The sequence below is a fragment of the Salmo trutta genome, chromosome 20, assembly GCF_901001165.1.
Source record: "Salmo trutta chromosome 20, fSalTru1.1, whole genome shotgun sequence".
Taxonomy (NCBI): domain Eukaryota; kingdom Metazoa; phylum Chordata; class Actinopteri; order Salmoniformes; family Salmonidae; genus Salmo; species Salmo trutta.
The window spans coordinates 27,849,248-27,860,285 of NC_042976.1; positions in this window are offsets into that span (position 1 = coordinate 27,849,248).

An 11,038-nucleotide genomic window follows, 5' to 3' on the forward strand; every position below is an offset into this window, starting at 1 on the left:
TTGTTCCACATATAACTGTGAAACTTAATGCAATACCAAAATAAACTGAAGGACAAAACAACAAACCGTGACGCAGGAGGAACAAACACTACTCACAAAATATAATCACCCACAAAAACAGGTGGGACAAACATCAACTTAAATATGACCTCCAATTAGAGACAACGACAACCGGCTCCCTCTAATTGGAGGTAATGCCAAACGAAAACCAACATAGAAATACAAAACTAGAAACTGAACATAGAAATACAAAAACAGACAAACACCCCCTGTCACGCCCTGACCTACTCTACCATAGAAAGTAACAACTTACTATGGTCAGGACGTGACAATGGTACTGTATTCTGTGGGGTGGTACTGAATTACAATAAATTACAGGCAGCATAGTAGCCAGTAAATTACAGTAGATTTACAGGAAAAGGTTTTTAGATTCCAAAAATATAGTATGGCACTGTAGTTTGTGGGATGGCACTGAATTACAGTAAATTACTAGCAGCACCTTTAGCCAGTAAGTCACTTTAGATTTAAAGGGCAAAGTTTTAGACTAAAAAAATATGATATGGTACTGTATTCTGTGGGATATAGCATTCTCACCAATGGGACACGCCTCAAAATACAGTATGTTAATGAGCCTGAGATTCTTTCTCCTCCTACAGCAATTTGTTACAGTGTAGATTTAGCCCAAATCACCTGCTTATGCAGCTCTGTAAGAATTACATAATGTTGTAGATTATATTATTTGGAGGCTGACGTTTTCAAATTCGCGTGTCCCATTTTCAAATTCAAATCAGATGTTTTTGACTGAACATGACTGCTCTCTCTGAGTTACGAACATACCCTTATTATGTCTTGTCTTTTGTCTGGCTACAGAAAGCTACACATTATTCTTCATATTAGATGCTCTCTTTTGGGCGTTTCTCTTGGTCAGGTTGGCGTTTTCCTTCATGCATGTGGTTGTGTCTTAAATGGCATCTTATTCCCTACATAATGCACTATGGCCAAAAGTAGTGCACTATTTAGGTGATAGGGTTCCATTTCAGACGCACCCCTTTGTCTCTGTCTCATCCACTCTGCTTGTACTAATTGTGTTGTGACCTCAGCCCGTGAGAGTGGAATGCTGTCAATTTCACAAAGAAAGATGTATGGTGTGCTTTTGTGAGGTAATATTTGACGAGCGCAGGTCCATAATGTATTTGAGCAGTACAGACAAGGGCCTGTTCTGTGTGGCTGCCCCAAATGCATGTATGGAATCTAAAATCTCTCATGATTTGTTTTAATCTCCATTGTTGATATTGTGTTGTGAGTAGACCATGTAGAAACAGAACTTTGCCTTAATCTAGGGGACTGGGTCAAGAGACGGTGATTAGATGGCATGGGACCTTCATCCTTCATCTCTGAGGCTGAGTGTAGAGTGTAGGACAGGTTTTCTTTGAAAAACAATTATTTAGTATCTCCTCTCTTCTCCTTGGCTAAACACTATCGCTGCTGAAGAACAACCATCTGCTGCTTACGCTCCTCCTCCTCCAGCAAGCAAACAGAGTGTGTTGTGTTAAAAATCGTCCCCTCCAGGGAGAGAGGGGGAGAGGAGTCACACTCAAAGCCTTCCCCAAGCTTTACTCAGACGGACACTGTTGACTAATTACTACTCATCCTCAGCGCACCAGAGGCATTCAGATCTGCCCACTGACCTTCTCTGCCTCAACCGTTTCTCTCTGTTCCCCTTTCATCTGCTAACTGTGGCATAGATGTCAGAGTCGTGGGGAAGGCTTTAGCCTGGAGTGTGTATGCAGGGACAGAATGAGAGAGCAGAGAGCAGAGTAGTGAGCAGAGAGGGTTTTCAGGCAGACATACAGGCTGGAGAGAGAATGTACTTTAAGCAGATGTCCCCCAGATGTCAGAGCAGAGCCCGGGGAGCATGAGAGAGTGTGCGGGGGAGAGTGAGGAACATTCATCAGATTCAGGCAAAGGTATAAAGTAACTTGGCAGTATGTGGCTCTGATTTATACATTGTGATCTTGATTTTGATTTCACTTTGTGAGTGCATCTTTGCATTACATCTTGTCAGAAGATAAAGCAATGCACTATTCCAATGACCTCTCTAGCTCCTTCCATTATGGTTTTATGAGAACAAAGACAAATAACACAGACTTATTCTCTATCCCAGTGGTAGCATCATTCTGTGGAACACAATGAAACAGAGGTAAATAAGTGGGATCTCTCTCTCTCACACACACACACACACACACACACACACACACACACACACACACACACACACACACACACACACACACACACACACACACACACACACACACACACACACACACACACACGAGACATGAGACATGAGATATTAATGCCTCTGCTGGTGGCGTATGCCTACAGAATGCTTAATGCATTGGGGCCGTAGTCCAGGTTTGGAAAGCAATCCTCAACGTCAGATATGAGGTGCTGATTTCCCAATGGTGGCAGAGAGAATGTTCAGTGTTATGACTTTGCTACACACACTCACTCTCCTTTCTTTCTTTCTTTCTTTCTTTCTTTCTTTCTTTCTTTCTTTCTTTCTTTCTTTCTTTCTTTCTTTCTTTCTTTCTTTCTTTCTTTCTTTCTATATTATCCCCCCTGTCACAAAGATGGCAAAACAAAATACACTACAGTACATAAACAAAAGTATGTGGACACCCCTTCACACTAGAGGACTGCTATTTCAGCCACACCCGTTGCTGACAGGTGTGTACAATTGCGCACACAGCTATGCAATCGCAATAGACAAACATTGGCAGTAAAATGGCCCGTACTGAAGAGCTCAGCGACTTTTAATGTGGCACAGTCATTGGATGCCACCTTTCCAACAAGTCAGTTTGTCAAATTTCTTGCCTGCTAGAGCTGCACCGGTCAACTGTAAGTGCTGTTATTGTGAAGTGGAAACGTCTAGGAGCAACAACGGCTCAGCCACGAAGTGGTAGGCCACACAAGCTCACAGAACAGGTCCGCCATATGTTGAAGCGTGTCGCATGTAAAAATCGTCTGTCCTCGGTTGCAACACTCACTACCGAATTCCAAACTGCCTCTGGAAGCAATTTCAGCACAATGACTTTTTGTCAGGAGCTTAATGAAATGGGTTTCCATGGCCACACACAAGCCTAAGATCACCATGCGCAATGCCAAGCGTCAGCTGGAATGGTGTAATGCTGGCCGCCATTGGACTCTGGAGCAGTGTAAATGCGTTCCTGGAGTGATGAATCATGCTTTACCATCTGGCAGTCTGATTGACAAATCTCGGTTTGGCGGATGCCTGGAGAATGCTACCTGCCCCAATGCATAGTGCCAACTGTAAAGTTTGGTGGAGGAGGAATAATGGTCTGGGGCTGTTTTTCATGGTTCTAGACCCCTTCATTCCAGTGAAGGGAAATCTTAACGCTACAGCATAAACTTACATTCTAGACAATTCTGTGCTTCCGACTTTGTGGCAACAGTTTGGGGAAGGCCCTTTCATGTTTCAGCATGACAATCCCCCCGTGCACAAAGCGAGGTCCATACAGAAATGGTTTGTCGAGATCAGTGTGGAAAAACTTGACAAGCCTAAACAGAGCCAGGACTTCAACCCCATCAAACACCTTTGGGATGAATTGGAATGCCGACTGCAAGCCAGGCCTAATCGCCCAACATCAACGCCCGACCTCACAAATGCTCTTGTGGCTGAACGGAAGCAAGTCCCAGCAGCAATGTTCCAACATCTAGTGGAAAGCCTTCCCAGAAGAGTGGAGGCTGTTATAGCAGCAAAGAGGGGACCAACTCCATATTAATGCCCATGATTTTGGAATGAGATGTTCGACGAGCAGCTGTCCACATACTCCGATCATTATACACATTATAAACTCTTCCAATGTGCTGTAGACTGAACAGCCTGAGGAAGTGAATAGGAAAAAAACACAGTAGTATTCCTTTAAAGGTTAGTGGTAATGCAGGACTTGATTTCATATAGGAACGCTATTAGAATAATATCCTTAGAAAAGGTCAGTGTCTGACGCAAAAATAAAGAAAAAAAGACGCAATTCATTTGGTCCTCACGGTGGCATTTAACAAGTGTACCAAAAACACAGGATATGGCCGGTCAGACCCACTGTCACAGGGATTCTACAGATTCACAAACAATTTGCCCTTTATTATTTTCAGAAGTGAACAAAGGAAATGAAAATGACACAGAAAGTAATTTGCATGCACACACGCACACACACTCGCGCGCGTGCACACACACATATACTCACAGCCTTGTTTTAATCTACAGATATTACATATATTTTGTGTTTAATTTGTATAATTTTCTATGTCAGTATCAATGAGAGATAGAGATGCCCCTCCTTTCACTGCTCCACTGGAGAATGTCATTCATCATCAGGGTTATTTTAAAGGAGGCGTTCCCTCAGAGACATGTTAGAACACTTTACAGATTCTAATCTCAGTTGTTCCTTTGTATAATGAGCAGATACACTAATTGCTGCTTTTACGGGATGATTCATTGGCTTTGTGAAGGGTGATTCATTGTACCTCCCAATCAACGTATGCTGGCACAGAATGACAATGAAATTGCCTGTTTTCTGAATCCATGTTTGGATAGTTAATGGCCTTCTGAGAAAACAAAACAGCTTTGGATTGAAACTGTGGTGTGTGTAAATCTACAATGCCAACCGGACAGAAAACTGAACCCAGAGGAGTGTCAGTAATGTCTAGCCCACCTCGCCTTGCAGTGGAGAAGCTTTAGGCATTTGGTTGTCATACAGTTTGAGGGAGAAACACAATGAACAATGGCTGTCAATGCACCATACTATATATATGGAACAGTAGATGTCCATGTGTGTGCATATGAGAATAGAATAGAATAGAATTTATAATCGTTCAAACGTGTTTGGGGATATTCTATGAGGGAGGTGTCTGTCTAAAGTCTCAGTGATGTAGGGTAGAGTGTAGCATTGTCAGTATGTCTAAGAGCCTGAGTGGACTGTTGTACTGCAGGCAAGGCTAAAAGGATGAAGTGTTGGAGGAGGAGAAGAGTGGGAGGAGATGAGGAGAAGAGGGGGAGGAGATGAGGAGAAGAGGGGGAGGAGATGAGGAGAAGAGGGGGAGGAGATGAGGAAAAGGGGGAGGAGATGAGGAGAAGGGGGAGGAGATGAGGAGAAGAGGGGGAGGAGATGAGGAGAAGAGGGGGAGGAGATGAGGAGAAGAGGGGGAGGAGATGAGGAGAAGGGGAGGAGATGAGGAGAAGAGGGGGAGGAGATGAGGAGAAGAGGGGGAGGAGATGAGGAGAAGAGGGGGAGGAGATGAGGAGAAGAGGGGGAGGAGATGAGGAAAAGGGGGAGGAGATGAGGAGAAGGGGGAGGAGATGAGGAGAAGAGGGGGAGGAGATGAGGAGAAGAGGGGGAGGAGATGAGGAGAAGAGGGGGAGGAGATGAGGAAAAGGGGGAGGAGATGAGGAGAAGGGGGAGGAGATGAGGAGAAGAGGGGGAGGAGATGAGGAGAAGAGGGGGAGGAGATGAGGAGAAGAGGGGGAGGAGATGAGGACGAAGAGGGGGAGGAGATGAGGAGAAGAGGGGGAGGAGATGAGGAGAAGAGGGGGAGGAGATGAGGAAAAGGGGGAGGAGATGAGGAGAAGGGGGAGGAGATGAGGAGAAGAGGGGGAGGAGAAGAGGGGGAGGAGATGAGGAGAAGAGGGGGAGGAGATGAGGAGAAGAGGGGGAGGAGATGAGGAGAAGAGGGGGAGGAGATGAGGAGAAGAGGGGGAGGAGATGAGGAGAAGGGGGAGGAGATGAGGAGAAGAGGGGGAGGAGATGAGGAAAAGGGGGAGGAGATGAGGAGAAGAGGGGGAGGAGATGAGGAGAAGAGGGGGAGGAGATGAGGAGAAGAGGGGGAGGAGATGAGGAAAAGGGGGAGGAGATGAGGAGAAGAGGGGGAGGAGATGAGGAGAAGAGGGGGAGGAGATGAGGAGAAGAGGGGGAGGAGATGAGGAAAAGGGGGAGGAGATGAGGAGAAGGGGGAGGAGATGAGGAGAAGAGGTGGAGGAGATGAGGAGAAGAGGTGGAGGATATGAGGAGAAGGAAGAAGAAAAGGGGGCATATTTAGATCTACTCCATTGGTCACATTGGTCACAGTCTCAAGGCCACCATTGCCTTAAGTGTGTGTGTGTGTGTGTGTGTGTGTGTGTGTGTGTGTGTGTGTGTGGGGCGGGGGGGGGGGGATGTGTGTGTTTCTGACTCATTCAGTTCAAGGGGAGTTTTTTTCTATTACTTGTTTTTTGTTGAGTTGCAAGGGGGAGATGAAGGCATATGGGAACTCCACCGTAGAATGTGTGGGGGCTGTTTGTGTGTGCATGCTTGTGTGTCTATATGTGTGTATGACTGCTGTGTAAGTACCCTGCTCTGTATGAGTGTGTTTCATACCAGTGAGACGCTGTGACTCTCATGACCAGACATGTCATGTTCTCTGGGCTCGTGGTTGTGTTTTTCTGCTGCTGTGCTGCAGTGCGTGTGGATGTTTACATGCGCTTCAGAGTGTCACGTTTTCCGTTCTGGCTTAGGCTACACAGCTCTCTGTTGGGAGAGGCCCAACCTGCTCTGCCTCTCTCTCTCTCCTGTGCCAGCACTGATATATAGCTATTATGATTGTTGTTACAGCTACTGCCCGAAGTTTCTGACTTGGCAGAGACACAGGAGATGTGCTATCGCTCCACTTGAGGTTTGTCTGGTTCGCATGTAGGCTTTTGCAGATTTCGTAAATGTATGTGTGTTTTTCTGTGTGCATGCAGGGCCGGCCCTAGGCGTAAGCAACATAAGCTATCGCTTAGGGCCCCCAGCCGCTAGGGGGCTCGACCTAAAACATTTTTAGGAAATCTGTCGGGATCTCAACTTACTGTAGTAGTGGAATAGTAATAGTAGAATAGTAATAGTAGAATAGTAATGTAGAATAGTAATTGTAGAATAGTAATAGTAGAATAGTAATTTAGAATAGTAATAGTAGAATAGTAATAGTAGAATACAATTTCTAAACTTGGTTGTGCATCAGCAGTTTTTTTCTTGTTATGTCAGTCACTGACAGTCTAGTGACCATAAAAAAGTATTTAATTTTTGTAGCCTAACGGCCATTAAATTAGCCCATGTCAGCTAACCTTTTTTACATTGGTAAATTAGTCTAGCCAGCTGTCTAAACGTGTAGACCTCCAGGGGGCCCCCATTGATTTTCACTCTCACTCAGATATCATATTAATGGTATAGGTTATGGAAAAATGTGTAGAATTTCAGGACATTAGCTTTAAACTACAAACATTTCTCTCTACCCCATGGCAAAATGTGTAGAATTGCAGGAAATTAGCTGTAAAATGTAAGAAAAAATGTCTTTCTCTCTCTCTATTGGTGTAAACAGTGTTAGTGACTGCAGAGACTGCTTTTGCTGCCACAGTGTTTAAATATGTATATGAAACTGGTCACATCCAGCTGGAACTACTTTTGATTTCATGTGTAATGTTATTGAATTAAAATACAGCCTCTCTTTGTCAACTGTCTACTATACTTCCTTAGTCTACCATCTAACGACCCCTCATGCTATAGTACCATTGTCATATTGCATGCTGAGTGCGATGAGAAGTCACTGGACTACTTATGTAAAGTTATAGTAGCCAATACTGTAACTAACTTTGCTGTTTGTACTCTCTTTGTGAAATGGTGTCTTTCAGAGGAAATATAGAGGATATCAACTGTATCAGTTTACTACAGTGCTTTCAGAAAGTATTCATACCCTTGACTTATTCCACTTTATTATGTTACAGGCTGAATTCAAAATGCATTAATTGAATGTTTTCTCACTGATCTACTCACAGTACCCTATAATGACAAAGTGAAAACATGTTTTTAGAAATGTTTCCAATTTTATTGAAAACAAACAATAGTAAGAGAAAACTTTGAGACATCACCAAAGTAATGCTTAGAAACTAAGAGCCCCTTTATAATGAATGCAGAACACAAAGCAGGGTTCATTTAATAGAGAACCACAAGCTGGGTAAACAACACAATGGATGGAAAATGAATTAGAGAGAGGCAGAGAGAAAGAGACAGCAAAATGGGGGAAGAGAGAGAGAGAGAGAGGAAACCCTCTACACATTCTGTCAACCCTTTATAGGTCTCATACCAAAGTATATCCTAAAGAACCAATGTAGCATTAAACCTGTTACAACCTAGTAGGTGTACTGTTGTATTGTCTCATAGTTACTTTGGAGTAATGCCTATACAGTGTTCCTAATTTGGGTCTATAAAGATATACTAATACAAGCATGTCTAGAGACAGTTAACCTCGTTCCCAGTCTGTTGTGAAGTAAGTGTATGTGAAAGAGATGTTGAGAGCTAAATGTATCTTTCTGCCTCTAGACACGAAAAAATAACCACTCAATTACAGACATTAATTTGGGCTTTCAAGCTCTCATATGCAGACGATAAACATCACACAGGAACAACGTTCTGACAGTTATGGATTGTGTCTATTTACTGTATTTCTACAGTGATCGATTGCGCTGCTGTTCAGTAAGCAGGGACATATAAATGTGTTGGCTGTAAAATGCATTTCGAACATGTATCAATCTTTCCAAAATGTCTGTCCTGTAAAAAAAACGTTTATGTTACGCAGTCACTAATAGCTTTGTCTTCTCAGCGCATCCCAACATCAGTCAGAAGAACAGTCTCCAAAGACAGTCAGAAAGAGAAATCTATTTGTCTCTCCCATTTGGATCCCTCCACATCACCCAATCAAACTCTACAAATCAAAAAGGAGGGGCCTCTGTGTGTCCTCTGACTCTAAACTCAGTAGTCTGACCCTGGAAGCCAAAGCCATCTCACACACAACAACAACCACGACAACAGCCATTTACGTCTCTAAGGAACATCTAGTAATGACCAGCTAATAACAACCCCTCTGAACTGAGGGCAGAGAAGAACAGAGGATAGAGGGATGGGGGAGAGAGCAGGGGAGAGAGCAGAGGAGAGAGGAGGGAAAGCATCAAAAACACATTTCCGTCTGAAGTCAGGGAGGGAATGGTATAATGATCACAGGAAGCAAAGTTGTCCAAGATTAATGATGGAGATAACATAACCTCTGACCTCCAACTTTGGAACGAATCCCATCCTATATCAGCAAGGCAATGTGTGTGTAAAGGCATGCTTGCAGACATCTCTCTCTCTCTCTCTCTCTCTCTCTCTCTCTCTCTCTCTCTCTCTCTCTCTCTCTCTCTCTCTCTCTCTCTCTCTCTCTCTCTCTCTCTCTCTCTCTCCCTCTCCCTCTCCCTCTCTCTCTCTCTCTCTCTCTCTCTCTCTCTCTCTCTCTCTCTCTCTCTCTCTCTCTCTCTCTCCCTCTCTCACACACACGTACACACATGCAATCATGACATTCCTGTCTGTCTGAATGGTACGACCTCAATTATGAGTGTTCTGACCTTGAGAAAATGAGCGAACTAGGAAAAAATGCTAGCTATGTTTTGGGCTCTACAAAGAGCTTAATAAAAAGTCTCAGTGTATGTACAGCACATGCTGATTTGTATACCAATCTATTTGAAGGGGCTAATTTCCAATTTCCCCTAGGGAAAGACAGAGAGAGAGAGAGCCTGCAAATGTGAATAGAGCAAGAGAATGATCGACGCACATAGATAAAGGTAGAGAAGGGGAGTATCTTTTTTGAGGGGGCAGAATATCTACTGTAAAATCCTCTTCCCCACATCCCTCCTACCACCCCCCCCCCTCACCAGATCATTAGGTCCCAGCATCCCTCTCAAACAACACCTCCTCATTCTGTTTGCAGATTGCTTTCCACTGGGCTGAACCAATGAGTAGCAGTTTGGCTTTATTAGGATGACTTATATACTGGAGGCAGCTCTGCAGGGTAGTAACTAGCTGGCACAGCCACAAAGTCATGAAATCAGATTTAATTCTAACCTTAACCCTAACCTTAACCACACTGCTAACCTTATGCTTAACCCTAACCTTACATTAAAACAAAAAAGCACATTTTGGTTTTCATAAATTTTTACAATATATAGCCAACTTTGACTTTGCAGTTGGCCCATCTAGTATAAATCGCTCAGCTCTGCTCTGACAAGATACATCCCAATAAACGTCAACCTGCCTATCAGTACCCCGCCGGAACACATTATCACAGGGTAATAATATAAGACTTAACGACCAGCGAGTCAAACCAACGGCGGCCAAATGAAACGTCAATATGAAACAATGAGCTCCAGATGTGGTGTATACGGCTGCAGTGGCTGTTTTACAAGCCTGAGTTATGCTATGTTTCACTGAGCTGCACTGTGTGACAATGCATGTAATGGGGAGACATTTTGTAATCCGTTACCACTGGGGTGTAATGGGCTGTGTGGCTGGATGGGTGTGATAGGAGCATTCAGCAGAACTGAAGCCTGGGACATATGATGGATGTTATCCTGTGATGATGATGAGCCCACGACCTGACAAAAACACATACAGTACCAGTCAAAAATCTACTTATTCAAGGGTTTTTCTTTATATGTACTATTTTTGACATTGTAGAATAATAGTGAAGACATCAAAACTATGAAATAACACGTATGGAATCATGTATTAACCAAAAAGTGTTAAACAAATCAAAATATATTTTAGATTTTAGATATTTTAGTAGCCACCCTTTGCCTTCCTTCAAGATTGTTGGAAAAGCATTCCAGGTGAAGCTGGTTGAGAGAATGCCAAGAGTGTGCAAAGTGTCATCAAGGCAAAGGTTGGCTACTTTGAAGAATCTAAAATCAAAAAAATATTTTGATTTGTTTAACACTTTTTGGTTACTACATGATTCAATATGTGTTATTTCATAGTTGTGATGTCTTCACTATCATTCTACATTGTAGAAAATAGTACAAATAAAGAAAAACAGCTGAATGAGTAGGTGTGTCCAAACATTTGACTGGTACTGTACATAAAGACGCATTCTGTTTTCTAAACATCTCTTCTTTACCATCAGTGTTCCTGACGCC